This window comes from Coenobita brevimanus, chromosome 75 (genome assembly GCF_032717465.1).
Source record: "Coenobita brevimanus isolate Jiangsu-jjx chromosome 75, ASM3271746v2, whole genome shotgun sequence".
NCBI lineage: Eukaryota > Metazoa > Arthropoda > Malacostraca > Decapoda > Coenobitidae > Coenobita > Coenobita brevimanus.
Genome location: NC_137028.1, coordinates 3,138,761 through 3,156,191, shown reverse-complemented (window position 1 = coordinate 3,156,191; position 17,431 = coordinate 3,138,761).

The following is a 17,431-nucleotide window of genomic DNA, read 5'->3' as shown; positions in this document are numbered from 1 at the left end:
CGGTGGTCATTTACCGAATTGGCACTTTTAATTGGAAAATATTATAATTCTTATCACCATATAGGTTCATACAAACCTAATTATGTGAAATCAAGTCAAAATTTTGTTTGATTTCATTCACTCATTCATCATCTAATCTTGTGTTGCCCCACGAGAAGTGTAGGAGTCCGAGGCTAGGGAAGTTGTTCCTAACATTTAAGATAGGAGTGACCAGCCTCACTCATCCCTGAGTGGCATTATGTGGGCAATAAACCCCAATCACCCTTTGGATATAAACCTGCTATGGTTCAAATTGACTGGAGTGCCTTAATTATCCACTAAACCACCAGGCACCATAACTTAGTTATACGGTTACCACTCAGCATAGTAATTGGTTTCCTGGCATACAGGAAATCACTGGGCTTGTCACTCAGTGAAGAGTCACCCGTAGGCAGAAGGAAGAGGAAAGAATGAAGGAAAGAAACATCAAGGAAGAAGGAAGGAAGAGAGGAATGGGCAGTCAACTGAGAGCAGCACTACATCAAGTGAGTGGATGGTGAGTGTCCCCACCTAGCACTTACTTAAAAAATCAGGATTCAGATCAAAAACTTGCTAAAGTTAGCAGAAGTGTTTTGCCTTTAGCTCGACAACTCGCCATGACAAACTTCTCCTTTGTACAAATATTGATGAACATACAAATACATTTAGTTGCAGTGTAAATCAATATTTATGCAAAACAGAAGTTTGTCAAGGCATGTTGGCTTTCTAAAGGGGAAATACCCTCTAACTTAAGCACATTTCTGCTCTGAATCCTGATTTTTTTATCAATAGTTAAATTATGCACAATTTTTTGACCAGATTTCAAATAATTAGGTGTACTGTCTGAATCTATAGGGTGAAACAAAAATTATAATATTTTCCTATTGAAAGTGGTGATTCAGTATTTTGTTGCACCAGAAAATCCTATGTAATGGGGTCTGTAAAAGCCTGTGTTGCTTCGAGGCAAAGCAGGGATCCTCTCTTTGGCTCAGTGGTAACGTGCGAGCGTATCAAGTTTGAGGACCTGAGATCGAATCTTGGCCAGGCCAGTGTGATTAAATTGTTAAGTTTCAGTTCAATCATTACACCTAACCTTCCCTTAGATGGAAACCCCTACAGGCTCCATCTAGTTTGAGCACCTTAACCCATTACATCACTATGTGTTATTTGGTTAGATTGTTACCACCCAGTGTAGTAAATGGGTTTCAGAAAACTATTTTGCTTGTCACTCAGTGGAGTCACTGAACACAGCAGGTGAGTGAACGAAGGGCAGCCTCACCTGCTACTCGGTAGACACTCTAAGACACCCAGACACATTACAAATTATTATTCGCAGAAATAAAACCTTATCTCATTTTCTAATGAAATGTTCTGAAACTGACTGGGTTGAAATGAAATCAATCCTAAAACTGCTATGCCGTAAGATTACCCAAGCTAACTGCAGTACTGTAGCTACTTGTGCCCTTCCTTTTATCATGTGTGGCTGTTTAAATTAAATAAACAAATGAAATAAACATTTCTTTGTTTGAACCAATGATGCATAATGCATTTAAGATGATCTATCTCTCTATTGCCAGATGTCATAATCTCATAACGGGTGGCCATTTGAAGTTTTGTGGAAAGGGGCACTAATCCTCCACCAATCCATCTGTTGACATGTAGAGAACACATATGGGTTGGTTATATGGTTACCATCCAGCATTATTAATGATTTCCTGCAAATTTCCTGCCTTACAGGAAATCACTAGGTTTGTCACTCATGTAAAACCACCTGAAAAGGAAAGAAGAGAAATAAAAATGTGACAGGAAAGATGGAAGAAACAGGAAGAAAGGATGACAGATACAGAAAAAGAAAGATAAAGGTGAAGGATGAAGTGGGCAGCACTACATCAAGTGGATGATGGTTGCCACCAGCTACCACTCAATATCGCCTCCTTTCGTTTTGTTTTGTTTTTGAAGGCTCCAACATGCTTGCATGCATCGGCCTTGGTCACCTAATGGCGGCTCTCCATGCTGCACGATCCATGGCAGCCTCCCGGTTCAGTCCCTTAATGCTGAGGTCACATTTAATGACTTTGTCTCATGTCTTTCTAGGTCTACCCCTTGCAACTTATCTATCTATCTATCTATTGCCAGACGCTATAATCTCGTAAGGGGTGGCCATTTGACTCTGAGGTATTTGTTTTACAGGGGGAGGGGGGTGGCACTAACCCTCCATCAACCCACTTGTTGACACCTAGGAAGCATGTATGGTCTGGTTATATGGTACCATCCAACCTTGTAAATGGTTTCTTGGCTTACAGGAAACCATTTGGCTTGTCACTCAATGTAAAGCCACCTGTAAAGGAAAGAAAAGCAATAAGAAGTGACAGGAAAGATGGGAGAAATAGGAAGACAGGAGGGCAGGCACAGAGAAAGAATGATAGAGGATAAGAAAGAAGTAAGCAGCACTACATCCAGTGAGTGGATGATGGTTGCCACCACCTACCACAATTTTGTGTGTGTGTGTGTGTGTGTGTGTGTGTGTGTGTGTGTGTGTGTGTAATTCACCGGGTCGGTCAGGATCACTTGATGGATCGTGTGCGTGTGTATGTGTTAAATGATTATTGCTTGGAAATTATTAGTTGGTATTTTTCAATAAACCACTACCTTAGTATGTCTTGGCTGTCATCTCTCAATGTCAGGAGAGGCAACAGCTCCCTGAACTTCTTCCAACCACTTCTCACCCTAGCCACAGAGCTACCTCCAGCCCCACCTCCACCACATAACATGTCTCCCAAATAACAAACTCTTCCACACACTCAAGAGACTCACCAGCAAGTTCAATCCTTTCACGCCTGACAATCTCCACCTGCTCTCCCCGACACGCCGCACACATAAAATCAGCATTATCTCGCAGTCTGCCCCTAATACCACTATATCTCTTATGCACCCATTTATCACAAACACTGAACAAGATGGAATTACTTCCCACACCCTTGTGGCAAACTGCACATGGCCACTTTCCCTCTTCTTTGACTGTACTGGCACCAACCCTAGATATCATTCATCATTCATTCATTGCCAGACGCCATGTATCCCAAAAACGGGGTGGCCAAGGCTTAGAGTTAATTGTTTTACAGGGAGGGGCACTAATCCTCCACCAACCCCACTTAATACGTAGGGAACGAGATATCATCACTTTTGTTTTATTTGCATTTACCCTTAAGCCCTTGTGCCCCATACCATCTCTCCACTTCCTAAATCTTTCCTCTGCCTCCCTTTCATTCTCTGCAAGCAACACCAAATCATCAGTATACAACATCTCTCATGGAAGTCCATTTCTGAAGGCCTCTGAGAGGGTTTCAAGTACCACGATAAACAACATGGGACTCAAAGCTGAAACCTGATGCACACCAATATTCATGGAAAACTTATCACTCAAATCTCCATTCACTCTTACCTTATTATTTTCATGTATAAAATATAGTATATTTATCAACGAAGACCAAGAAGCTGCATAAATGTGTGTTTTGGATGTTGATGATTATCGAACCTTACGCATTTTACATAAAATGTGTGTTTTGGATGTTGATGATTATCGAACCTTACCCATTTTACACAAAAACTGAGCCTAAGCACCATTCACGCCTTTCCATTTCATGAAGTTTACCACCAAGCGACTATATTCAATTATTCCTGTGGTTGTGAAGGAAATTAATTAAGCTATAACAAATCTCCACAAATCTGAATGTCTCCCCTCAAGCAATAGTCAGGTGATAGCATGAGTAAAATATAATTTAACCTTGGTATCAGAGTTTCTGCAATACAGTATTTGGGCCTCAATGTATTTAAACTGCATGGCTGTTCAGCAAAACTTAACCTCTGTCATAAACTTTTGAACATTTTAGAACAGTAACCCTCTAAGAGTCCTATTTTATACACCTGAGAAATATTAGTTAAAATATCATCATTAAGAAACCATTGGCGAATGGTTATCTACAATGCTAAACGCCCCGCTGGGAGTGATGCCCTTGCATAGGTTTGATCCAAGGTGTGTTTACAGGTTCTTCAGTCATGCTACCAAAGCTTGTCATCTAATCTTAACCCCTTCAGTCCTATGATGCAATAACTTTATTCTTCATACCTTCAGATGGCTATATTTAGCCTAAAGAGACCAGATTGTTATGGGTTAATGGAAATGTCTAACCCCATTACTATCAGTGACCTCTCCAAAATGTATAGGAGTACAAAATACATTATTGGACTGATGGGGTTAATGAACTGTACTTCAGTAGCCTAGCCTTGTGCCATTACACCTCAAAAGGGGGTAGTATGAGATAGCATGTTACTTTTTCCTTTAACCATTCAATCTGATGACACATTTTTTTATTCATACCAACAGGCCATTTTATTTACCTGGGTGGAACTCAGTTGTACAAGGGTTAATGAATAACAGGCAGAAGACATTTAATGCAAGTGTGGAAAAATGTAGATGAGGTGAAAAGTTGGGACAGGGGATGCAAAGTATTATTGTGATAGGTAGAGGGAGAAGAACCTCTCTACATTGTGAGAATTATGCTTTTCTCATGCAGCATTAAGAGAATTAAAAATCTATTCTTCATTCCAGTCATGTGTCCTTAGTACTGTATATAAATCTTCAATTATGCTTATCTAAATCTCCAAATTGTAGGCACCTCGGGTGGGCTTTATTTAAACTTTACCATGCACGCCCTGGAGGAGATTAAGCGCCGTGATTGGTTGAAGCACAGGCCTTCGATGAAATGCATACTGTGATTGGTCCCAGCACAGGGCCTGGTTGTGAATCACCTGTCTGAAGTTTAAATCGGAGATGGCCACCGTGGACTGAGCCACATATCATTTGGCCGCTAGTAATGAACTGCAGTGGTAACCTTAATCCTTGCCAAACATTTGAACATCAAGAGTGAGTGCCCTTATAGACTGTCCCATTTCATTACTTTGAAAATCTTGTATGATATTGAGCATTATTACAATGGTTTCACAGTGCCTAATGGTCTAGTGGCTAGAACATCCGTCAGAGTGAAGGTCTCCTGAGATGGGCATTGATACAAAAAAGCAGAGATGAAGACTGATAGTGTATCAGTTCAATATACAAAACTGCCTAAAGTGATATACAATGTTACTCAGAATCTACCTAGTACTGTGCACTAATGATAAATGGGTACTTTTTGCATAGGTAAAGTAATACCAGTAACGATACTTGCCTTCGATACAGGTACTGTATCTCGATACTGTACTTTTAAGAAATTCAAATTACATATACCTACAATAAAGGGTGAAGTAAGGCAAGGAATTAATCTGATCATAACCCTCTGGTAGATGGATAGAAGAATTTTATGTTGCCCTAAACACTGTATGGTAAAAAATGCAAACTGTACTTTTGGTATGTGCTTCACAATGCAGCACTTCACAATACAGCAATAACTGTTATAATCTTTTATTAGCACTGCACCAAGACAAATTCAGATGTTTTATGATGTACTACAATGCATTAGTTGACAATCCACAATACATTCAGTGATATCACTAATGAGAGGAAATCAACGTTCAAACACCTCATTCCTTCTACGAGTAGGAACTTATCCCGGGGCAGTGGCCTTGGTAGGTCTCCATTTAGTCCATTCAAGTACTTCCTCCTTGCTTGATCCACTTGGACAAAGGATTGATTGAGTCCTCTCCTCTTATTTTCACTTCTCATCCTCATGTAAACTATTCCACACTATCTCTCTACTTCACTGACAATCTACCTCACACCTGGCATCCCAATCTCGCTCTCATACACATTTATGGCAATCTTCCCAACATAAACATGCTTTCCATGTGTCTAAACCACCTCAGTGTATTCTGCTTTACCCATTCAACCACTTCATACTGGAAAAAAAAATACTGCACAACTTGAGGAGTGCAGTGGCATTTTGTAAAGTTAAACAAATTAAAAATGTCAATGTACACTTACTAGAATGCAAGTCCTCAAATTCCAGTATGATTAGTCATCACTTCTCCTGGCATGTGAAGCAGAACATCAAATTTTCAACACATTTGGGAATTCTAAAAAATATCCCACATGTTGTCAAAATATATTTTGAACCAGTTTGTCTCCCAAGTCCTGTGGAAGTGGTCCAGTGTCTCACTTTGATCTGCATTTTCCGTTATTGTGATTAAGTATGAACCTGTCAACTATAGCTCCCCCCCTCACACACACTACAGATTTAAACGCGAATGACAATGTGGGGGGGTGAGCAGCAGGCCATGGGGGTGGTGGCCGGGAGGCATTACGGGCTAGTGTTGCCAACTTTGGATAACATATTATGTATTCTACACTGGCATACAGTATATAACTTGCTTAAAAAAGGAAAGAAAGAAAGAAAGAAAGACAAAAAAAATGGTTAGAATGTTAAATTACCTACATATTATTCAAACTGAGAAATTTGCAGTTGGGGGAGCCTATCTTTTTCCACGGACAGAAAGTTCATGCAGCCTCCACACCCTGTATGGCTTTCAAGGCGTGAATGTATGGCTATGTGTTTTTTATTAGTCCCAGAAATCACATGTATGCCACTAACAAGTATTCCATCTCAGGCACAAAGACAAAGTAAATTCATACCTGTTTATTTAGCAATAGGGGATATGCATCAAATCAGATGCTGTATTGAGGTTACAAACATCTCTTACTCTTAAAGATAATCACATGCATCATATTACTTCTGTAAGAGGTACTGAGCTACATGGTTACACTTTATCACAAGCATTCCTGTTACTACCAGGTAAAGCTTTAGCTCTACCGTAGTCCCATTCTCCCCATGCTACTTGTACATGAGCTTCATTGTACTATTCACAATGGTTCATCTTTCTACACAAAGCTGGGCACTAGCTCTATCAACATCTTTACAGACTACAAAGCAATTCCTAATTTTTAAGTCTCATACCAAAACTGGTGAATATTATGCCTTAGACAGAAGCCAGTGCAGGGAGTATCTTTGTGTAAAGTACATAGCCAACACAAAGCAAATGTCTAGCAATGATATGCATAAACAAATTCTCTACTACTCACATTTACACTACATATCAAATGATCAGTCAGTGAATGATCTGGTAAGTCATCTGCTATAGAAACAGGTTCTTATAATCAAAAACTCATTTTCCCTTTGTCAAGGGTCAGTTTCAGCACCTTCATTATCATGGCTAAGATGCCATTAACTGACCCCAAGAAAGATGCATACAGTGTGTTTAACCTGAAGAAGATCCCAGATCCATTTGAATGCAACAGATGGTCAAGTACTACTGGCTATGGTCTGATGGTAATCAAGGGCACTCATTCCTACCTCATAACTATAGCAATATTCATCAAATTCATGTAACCAGGCCTAAGTATTCAGGTTGTGGGAATGGCCCAATAGCGTCTGGTGAAAATACACCTATTATAACTTTGGGCTAATCTTAATGCAGTTTGATTGCAAAAATGAAGTGCTGAAACTCCACTATGGCTATCTACTGTACGGGAGGCTGTGCCATGTTGGTGGAGCAGATGCCAAGACCATTTAACCTGGGATGAATGGTTGTCAAGTGGTTCAAGAGTTGATCAGGTGTTTGAAATGATATGGGGTTTATTTCATGCCTGCGTAGGGAATAATTTGATGATTTTAAGTACACTGACAGGTTTCAGTGATCTTCGACAAGACCCGCTGACATTTCATAAAAACACCCTCACTAACTTCATCATGCCAGCCCTGAAAAAGAGAGCCCACACCAGCCCTGAGTGGGGGCTCTAGAATGTATTCAATATGGATGCTGGGTATTAGGGGCAAAGTGGTGACATGTGGAAGAGTGAGGCATGTAGGACTGATGGACCTCAGGTAAGAATCTATTTAGTCTGTGCCAAGTTGGAAAAAAAAAAAAATAAGACACACAAACTCACCATTCTCAGTGTGTTCCCTGATCATGCAAGGGGTGTTGTGGAGAAGCTGAGTGGATTCGTATGATCCATCAGGCAAGACTTCTGGTTATGCCTTCCTTGACCTTCTACTGGAAGAAATATACTGGTTCCCAATTACTGTTCACAAAACCCTGCACACTGTGTCACTGAAATGAATTAATAATATCAAGCGGTGAAACTTAATTATGAAGATACTGTGCAATAGTTTTGGTTCCATGTGGTTATGTGGTATGGAGATTCCTTATGCATCTTGGCAGGAACTCTCAGTAGAGGGAGATGAAGTCTTTGACTTTTGGACTGCATCCATGTCCCTCATCTGGATGAGGCAAAAAGAGAGGTTAAAACAAGACCACAGAGCGATTCCTTTTTAACCTATAGCCTGATTAGTAAGTAACCAAGCTCAGCCATGGTGGCTGAGTGGATAATTTTGCTGACTGCAAAGCTGTTGCCCTGTTAGTGCCTGGGTTCAAATCCTGGTGAGGGCAGCTGCAGCCACTTGACTTGAAGTCCATACATCGTTTGTGAGTTGGTAGGTAAAATAAGTACAGTATCTAAGTGAAAACCTAGCAAAGATGACTTAGATGATGCAGAAGCCTTCTATCTCAATATACTGTGTGAATAATCCACCACTGGCTCAAAAGCAATAAGTTTCAGAGATGAGCACTACAGCTAAGTGCCTCATGGCACCTGGCCCCATCATTACCTTTTAAGTAACTTATAGTATGTTTTTTATGCAGCTGACTCTTGCCATACAGTACACAGTACAGTACATTCTCCAAGTCCCAGCAGTCCTCATATGTGTAGCAGGTGATGCTATGCATCTTCTGATGACATCAGCTGGGTGCTAATACCATACTGTTCACAGTGAATACAGTATGTGTTAGGGTTGTCTTGTTAAGGACTGCTGTAATGGAAACAGTGGAACTGTTATGACATGCCAATGGAACTTAGGGAAGGTCAATTATGATGGCTTTAATGATCTTTAAATCCCCAAACTGTTTCATGTCCCAGCTAGGGATTAGTCATGCTTCCTTTTAATCAAGAATCAACTACAATCATATGACAATTACCTCCTTGCACCAAGACTGGTTGCACTCTCTCCCAAATGAGCAGCTGATCAAATCAGCAACATGAGAATGTGAAAGACTCATATACAAGAGTACTGCTTTCAGCTTAATCTTGTTGGGTGGTGACCAACCATGTAGGTTGATAAACAAAAACAGGAACAATGCCCTGTAGTAGTAATGTGGAAGGAAATGTGTTTCAAAAGGTATGAGTGCAGTGCTGACCTTGTCCCTATGCTGACTTGGCACAGAGCTGGATCAAGTGGTGGAAGAGGTAGCACTGCAGGCTGGGAAAAGAGCATGGAAAATATGCATTACTTCATAGTATTTAAAAAAAAAAAAAAAAAAAAAAAAAAAATTGGGACTGGGAAATAGCTTTAGTGGACAAGTGAATTTCAGCAAATGTGCCACACAACATCCCATTCCTCCATTCCAGCAGACAACAGAGGAAGAAAACACAAGTAATCCCAAATGATCCAAGACCCCTCACTCCAATCCCATTTTGCCCGACAGGTGTAGGAAATCAGAGTGGAGTGTTGCAGAGGGCTAAGAGGAATGCAGAGGGAAGTGCCCCAAGGCTAGTGGCAGCCTGCAGCATGATGTGGTAGCCTCAGTTCCCTCAGCAGCTGACTGATGGCCTCACCTCACCAGCTGCTTAGGATGACCACACCAAGACAAATCCACATTATGACCCACTGAGGAAGGTGCCTCCAGGAAGGTGGATATGTTGACCCTGTGCCACGGTGACCAGCTTCTAAGTATGCACAACTAAATCAGTCAATGACAATATACGCAAAATGTTAACAGCCAGTGGTCATACAAGAATATACTAGTTCAACTGAAGAAAAGCATAAAATTTAGGAAAGCACTGACATTACACTCTGTGCATGTTGAGAGTATTAAAACACAACAGAATGAGTGTCAGTGTACCATTAGACACCATAGAAAGAACAGTAAGTTGGTGTGCTACAGATATTACTGTCAACCCATCTCAGGTATAAAGCATTCTTGGCTATGGCATTGTATGTCAGGTGCAATTTTCTCTGAACTTTATAAAAGACAGAAATTGTATAGACAATTTTTAAATTTATCATCCACAAAGATCAGTACCCTTCTGCTCACCTCATGCTGAGTCAAGATGGGTCTTGTACTAGGTGCAATGTTTGAAAAGGTGGTTAGTGGCATTTCTGTTGCTTTTTCTTAGGCACTAACTAACTGGCTATTAGGAATGACAAATGCAAAAGTCCCATAAAATACAGCCTGCAGGGTGAAGTGGTACTTCCGCAAGAGAGGGAATACAACAAAGACAGGCTTCATCATCAACTACACACCAAGAATGAACTAGACTTGTGCACCTAAAGTGCCAGGTTAATGATAGTAAGAATGTTGTTCATGGTTACCCAGGAAAGAAACAATTCACTCTGCTTAACTATTTTTATCTCATGGTATATGGAATAGCCCAGCATCAAATACAATACTAAATATAAAACTGCAGGACACCTAACCATACTACAGTACTATGAACATAGCTGATGGTCAAAGAAAGCTCTACTCATAAACTCAGACAAGTTCTTGATAGGAAACTCATTGTCACATGATAACAGATGAATATCTGTATGACGAATCAGAATTTAAAAATACTCAGTAGATGTTTCTCTTACATCTGGGAGTAACTCATCAGTACCAGCAGGATACTGCCCCAAGGCACAATAAGTATACCCCAAACACGACCAGGGATAATTATCAAAGTTAAGAAGGATATACAGTGTTCCCAAAGTTAGAGTTATATTCCAGAATAGTGTGAATGTCCTCAGCATGAAAGAGTATGTCAGTCACATTGCTATGTTGTCTGTGGAAAACAGTTTCAGATTCTTATGGGTCAAGTTTAATCACAAGAGCAAAATACTGTACTGTACTGATAACAGATATTTTTCATGTAGATATCCCATATACATATACTCTATTGTCTCTCACAATATAGAAGACAGACTTTTGAATCTACAGCAATTTCCATCTTGATCTGAGCATTCTATGTACAGTACTTGCACAAAGTTAGAAGTTTGCTGATGAAATATGAAACATTTTACATTCTATCTTAAAGAATGTATGTCAGTACTCTGAAAGGGTGAAACAGGGTAATAATCTATTTTTTATCATTTCAGTATGATGATACTTTTTATACTGCATTCTTCCTTGCTGTCCCCCAAAAGGGTGAAAACAGACAGCAGAAGGACAACTTCAGTTTACAATCCATCGGGTTCACATCTAAATGTTAATGTAGTTGCAGGAGACATCAACATACCGCATTCCATATATGTTACAGTCAATTAATTTTCTTCAGAGTAGGAGAGACTTCTTCGAGTGAAGAAGTAATGGGTAAAGGCTGAAGAAAACTAACAGAATATCTGATCCCATAACTCTTCAATCTGATGACGTATTATACATTTTGTTCTACCAATATCAAGATTCATTAACTTTAAGGCAGACTTTTTGACTTATCAATCCCTCTGCTACAAGATATCTTTCCTAATCTGAATAAAGTTAAATTATGGGTGCAAGAACAATAGAAGAAATACTGTAAAACCTCGGAGTGAAGACTTTATCATCCTAAGTACTATAGTTCCTCCATAAGCTGAATATTGTTTGGCAGTATCATTATAATAAAAGGGTTATTGGATACACTTTAATCCCTTGGGTAAAAGAGGTCCTTCCTAAATAGAATGAAGTAATCTGATGGTAACCTAAACAAAATAATCTGGTACTAGTCACAGTAAACAAGTTTTTGTGAAGCCAACAACCTGTATTTCAACTAAAATAGAAGAAGTTTGGAGGTACATACTGGAATATTGTATATGTACTGTACGACACTGCCATCACTGACAGCCATAAAGTGGATAGGGGATTCTTAGGGGACCATCTTGATTCCACTTTGAAGCCTCTGATACCATGATGCCATTTATTTATTTATTTTTTTTTCCCTTAGTCACAAAATCACTTTTCTTTCAGTGGGAGAAAATGGGGGTTCATAACCAGCTTTTTCAATAAAGTTTTTTTCTAATATTTTTCTCCCCATGGAATTATTCTGCAGAACTGGCAGCTCTGGGACTTCTTAATTCTTGACAAGCCCTAAGACTGGGTGGCCTATGTATGGCAGGAAAAAATGCCAGCCCAGAGTTAGCCAAAGTTAACCTTGACTCATGCAACACTTTTTTCTTATTATGCTTCTTGACCACTGAATAAGAATGCTATGCCCAGGTGTTATGGGACTACTTGGCAGAAGCTTTAACCCGCCGACTCCCGTTGATGTATATATACGTCCACACGTTTTGTCTGTGACTCCTGTTGACGTATATAAACATGCAGCAAGTGCAAGGTCCCTAATTTGCACAATTTTCATATTTCGCGCGTGATTTTTGGTACGTATACACGGGACACCTTCCTTTACAAGATGCCAGGCAGGGTCAATACCTTACCCCGCATGACCTCCCCCACCCCGCACGCCATTGTCTCGGCAATTCACCAGTTACCAGTGACCTGGCCAGTAAAGACATGTCGTGCCACAGTACGAAATTCAAGGCCAGAGTGATTCCCCATGACAATGTGGAGGACAAAGTTAACAGAACATTACAGAAACAATCAGAAATGATGATCAGGTAATGTTGCCAAAAAAGGTCAGGTATGTTGATGTGTTTGGTGAGTGAAACAATGCTTATACTGCCTATATTACTGTGTGAAAACCAATATACTCTCATAAGACATATAAATTTGTACCAAATAAATAAATAAATACCGTTTATTATTGGTGTGGAATAGTTACCCTCCCACAGGACTCGTTTTCTTTGGAGCCAACCTGATAGAAAATACAGTAAGGTAAGGGGTACTGCTACCTGTATTCAGTATTTTAAATTTCAGGTGAGCGATTTCTCTATGAATTTTCGATGTTTCTCACCAAAAGTGGAGGTTTGGGGGGGGGGGGTCAGTGGTGGAAAATCGGTCGGGACGGGGCAGGTTACAGCTCATGCCAAGCAAAGCTGCATTGCCAGTGTCCTGCTAACAGCATGGAGTGGTCAGGAACATGAATGGTTACACTAAGGGTAACAAGGTGCTCACATATCCATCATCAATCTACCTATATATCCATCCATCCATCTATCTATCTACTCTGTATGCTAAAATTATATGGTCTGTCCACATCAACTACAGACAAAGTGCCCCTGTACAGTCATACATTTGCCAAGTTCCCTTCTGCACTAGCCAAAGGAAAGTGGCAAACCAGGAGAACCTGATTAACCCCTTCAAAGAGAGCTATTCACAAAGCGGCACAACCCACAGGAGTCACCAATACGAAGGAGACCTGTGCCACAACGACCTGTTGATCAGAACCCACAATTTGCTTAACACAAGTAGAATGCATATAGTGCAAGACATAGGCTCCAAAATGCCCATACAGTATTAAATTATGACCGTTCTCATTCCATGTGACATACGGTACCTATGACTATTGAAAGGACTGCTGAGCACCCCATCTGATATATGTCACTCCCACCACCATCTGCCTGCTCACAAAGAATGCTGCTAGTCTCCTACACATGTACTGAGAGCAGCCTTGTGTTTTACATACACAATTCACTCTATACTGCCTTCCAGTTTGGGATGGTTAGGGCAGGCTTTGGGGAGTCATAGGGGTGATTCTGGGGAAAAGTGAAACTAAATTCCTTTTTTCACCATTGGTTTTGTTGTTTCGATAACATGAATTTCTATAATCTAATACCCTAATGGGGACCTAACTGCCACATTATAGCTGATATGTTTTGTACTGAAAACTCCCCCCCCCCCTGCACAAAAGTGGTATAATTTAGGATACAACATCTACCACTATGAATGCTTTGGAATATTTAGTCAGTGTTGGCACATTTCCTGCTGGTCAAGGTACCCTCGCATCCAAAATGTGTTTGCCCAGCACAATTCATGTCCAGCATGGAGAGCAAAAAATCAGTATGATTTATACGATTTAATTACTGTAACACAGGTGCGTTAGCATAACATGAATGGAGCTCCAGGAAATGGGCGAAATCTGCAGAGTTCGCCTCCAGCACGATCACCCCCGGTCCAACATGGTCATACTGGACATTCTCGTGACGCTGACAGCCAATCAAAATTTCCGATCAAGTAGCCTGCCCCGCCCGCTATCGTGACGTAATCGTGATGTCGCCCAATTAAAAACACTTCTGCTCTCACGTGATGTTTTGTTTAAATTTCTCCCGCCACAGTGCCACTATGTCGCATAATTCACACTGGATGGTGCTTTTATCTCGCTGCATTTTCTGCCCCTGCTACTCCATTTTACCCTGCCTACAATGCCTAGGAAGCTTCTGAGAACCCCAAGAAGCAGCAGCACCTCCCTCAGGCCACCAAGCTAGAAATCATCGAGAGGAAGAAGAAAGGGGAGAGGAATGTGGACATCGCCAAGGCGTACGAAGTGAATGAAGCCAGCGTGAGGACCATAATAAAAAACCAAGAGAAGATCCTGGTGGCAGTGAAGGCTTACGGAGGTGGGCCTAAAAGGTTAGGTATCATTTATAGTACAGTACCATTTACTATAATTACAGTAGTACCAATATATGTATAGGTATATGGTAGGTATTTAGGGTGACTTTTCCTAGGGTTGCTGACATAATTCATTTTCCCCATATGCTCTGTTGTTTGTCCAACACATTTTTGGTCCAACACGGGACCCGTGCATGACAATACAGTAAGACCTCACTATAATGGACTAATTGGGGCCCAAGCCAGTCTGAAAAACGCGAAATTCCAATAAAAGCGACATCCGGACTTCCCCCTGCTAATCCGGACTTTTTTCCTATATATCAGACATTTGTCCGGATTGTATGAACATTTTAAAACTATTTTGACTACCGTTGCGGTACTGTACTGCGTTATAACTTCACTACATTAATCAAATGGTACAAGATATATAATAATAATGTACTGTACACTGATAAACATGTCTTTTATTTACCTTATTGTGGTAAGCATACCTGAAGTGGTCAGGCAGTCCGGACTGATTCTGGCTTTATCGGACTTTTTCCGATATATAGGAATTTAGTCAGGTAGCTCCTCGAGTCTGATAAAAGCGATTTCCGGTCTACTAAAGTCCATTATATCGAGGTTTTACTGTAGTACTGTGTTGGACGCGAGGGTACTGTACTGTGCAGAACTGCATATCTGCTGTCAAGTAGCATGGGGCTATATGTACACATCCTAAAAAGTAATACGTTAATTCGAGTATATATTGCTTTTATGCAAACATAGTAATGTGGTAATGCAATTTCAATAAGTATTCATGCTAACACCAAGGCAATTGCGGAAGAAAAAAGTGTTTCACCTATACAGGACACAACTAAACTACAGTATCTGTATTGTGGGTTTTTCATGAACAGTGCATAAGGTGATTCAAACATTGTTGTTGTTGTTGTTGCTGTTGTTATTGTTGTTGAGTAACCCTGATCTGTCTGGGCAAACAGACCCATCAACCACATGCAAGACACTGTCCCTGCACAGCCATCCCATGTAATGAACTGATGTTCCCATGCAACAAACAGTACCCTCCCACAGTGAGGTGCAGGCCAGTGTGGAGATATAGCTCCCAGATGGATGCCATTTCTTGAGACTCTCCATCCAGTTAACAGGGACACTATAGGAAGGTCCACATCACATCATTATCTGTTATATGGTTACCAACCAGCACTGTAAATGATTTCTTGAGTTACAAAAAACCATTAGGCCTGTCACTCAGTGTAGGGCCACCTGATGTGGAAAGAAGAGTGATTAAAAGTGACAGGAGGGATGGGAGAAATGGCAAGAGGGGAAGATAGAAACAGAAAAAAAATGATACAGTGAAGGAAAAAGTAAGCAGCACTACATCAAGTGAGTGGATGATGGCTGCTAAATTCTATCAATGAAAAATCAAGTACAATCAAGATAACAGCACCGTAAGTCTTAATATGTGTACTTCTCACTAAAACTGAGGTATGTTAAAGCTGCAGTCTAATATAAAGATGAGAGGCAGCAATTTTCAGTTTTGTATACAGAATATTCTGTCTTGCTTACAATCAGCTGACTACAGTATTACAGGCAGGACAACAAAGTACTGAAAATCAACACATGAGAACTTGTACATTTTCCTCATTAAAAAAGAGTTTGTTGATACTTTAATCCCTACATTCCTTGGAATGAAAAATTTATTCTTGGTAATTTAATTGCAATTCATCAGCCTTGTTGACAGTGTTCAAAATAAAGTTTCAGTGTCTTTGCTTTACAGCAGTATCACCTGCTCCCATCATTATGATTTCTGGAGAGGGCATTTTGTAAAAGCTCCTTTGTTACTTAGTGTCAATACTTTGCTTTGGTTTTACTTAAATAAGCTGGGCAGAGCTACTCAAGCAAATGCGCACAGTTTTAACAACACTATATCCAGTACAGCAATAGTGGTAAAGCTTCATGCAGAAAGACCTATGATGTAATGAGGAAATAAATCTTGACAGCTGATACAGATATTAAAGAATCTTAAGTTGTTGTTGTTGCTTAACCCTGGTCTGTTTGGCTGAGAAGACCAATCAACAAAGGTAAGAAACTGCTTCTGTAGGGCTGTCCTACAGGTACAGTAGAGTACATACACTATGTAGGGATCCAGCCCCCCTTGTAGTAGACAGTGCCTCACCACCTTTGGACCTGGGTCCTTCCCATGGTGAGGTGGTGGAAATATGGGAAGGTTTGACTCCTCAACAGACATGGCAATTACTCTACCCAGGGTGCACAATGCCAGCATGTGAAGGCTCCTCTTCAGCACTTGACAATGACATAATTTCAAGTAATATACAGTAGTGGTTAACACAAGATGTAGCGCGTACGCTCCCCTTCTGCACCTGACAATGAAGTAATTTCAAGTAATATACAGCGCTGGTTAACACACGATATAGCACAAGTGATACTGTTAAAATTACCATCATTTTTTTTAACTTTTGAGTGTTTGTTAAAGTGTCTAATATGTAATAATTATATACAGCAACTGCTTGGCAATAACAATGGTAACACTTCAAAGCACTGTTGTAAAGCCATGCCATGTTCATGTTAAACCTTTTGGATGTGAAATGTAAACTATACAGGGTGTCCTGCAAGATTTTTTTTTTTTTTTAGAAGCTTTAGGAGGTTATTCCATCGTTAAATTTGAGCAAATATTATATCAACCAAGGTCTGATTCTTAATTATAACATACCATAGCTGCAATTACAGATGACCTTGGGGGTTAATAATGAGAGGCCACTTTCACCCATAAGGTCATAAGTAATTGTAGCTCCATAATGGTTAAAAATTACACCGATGGTACTATAACACT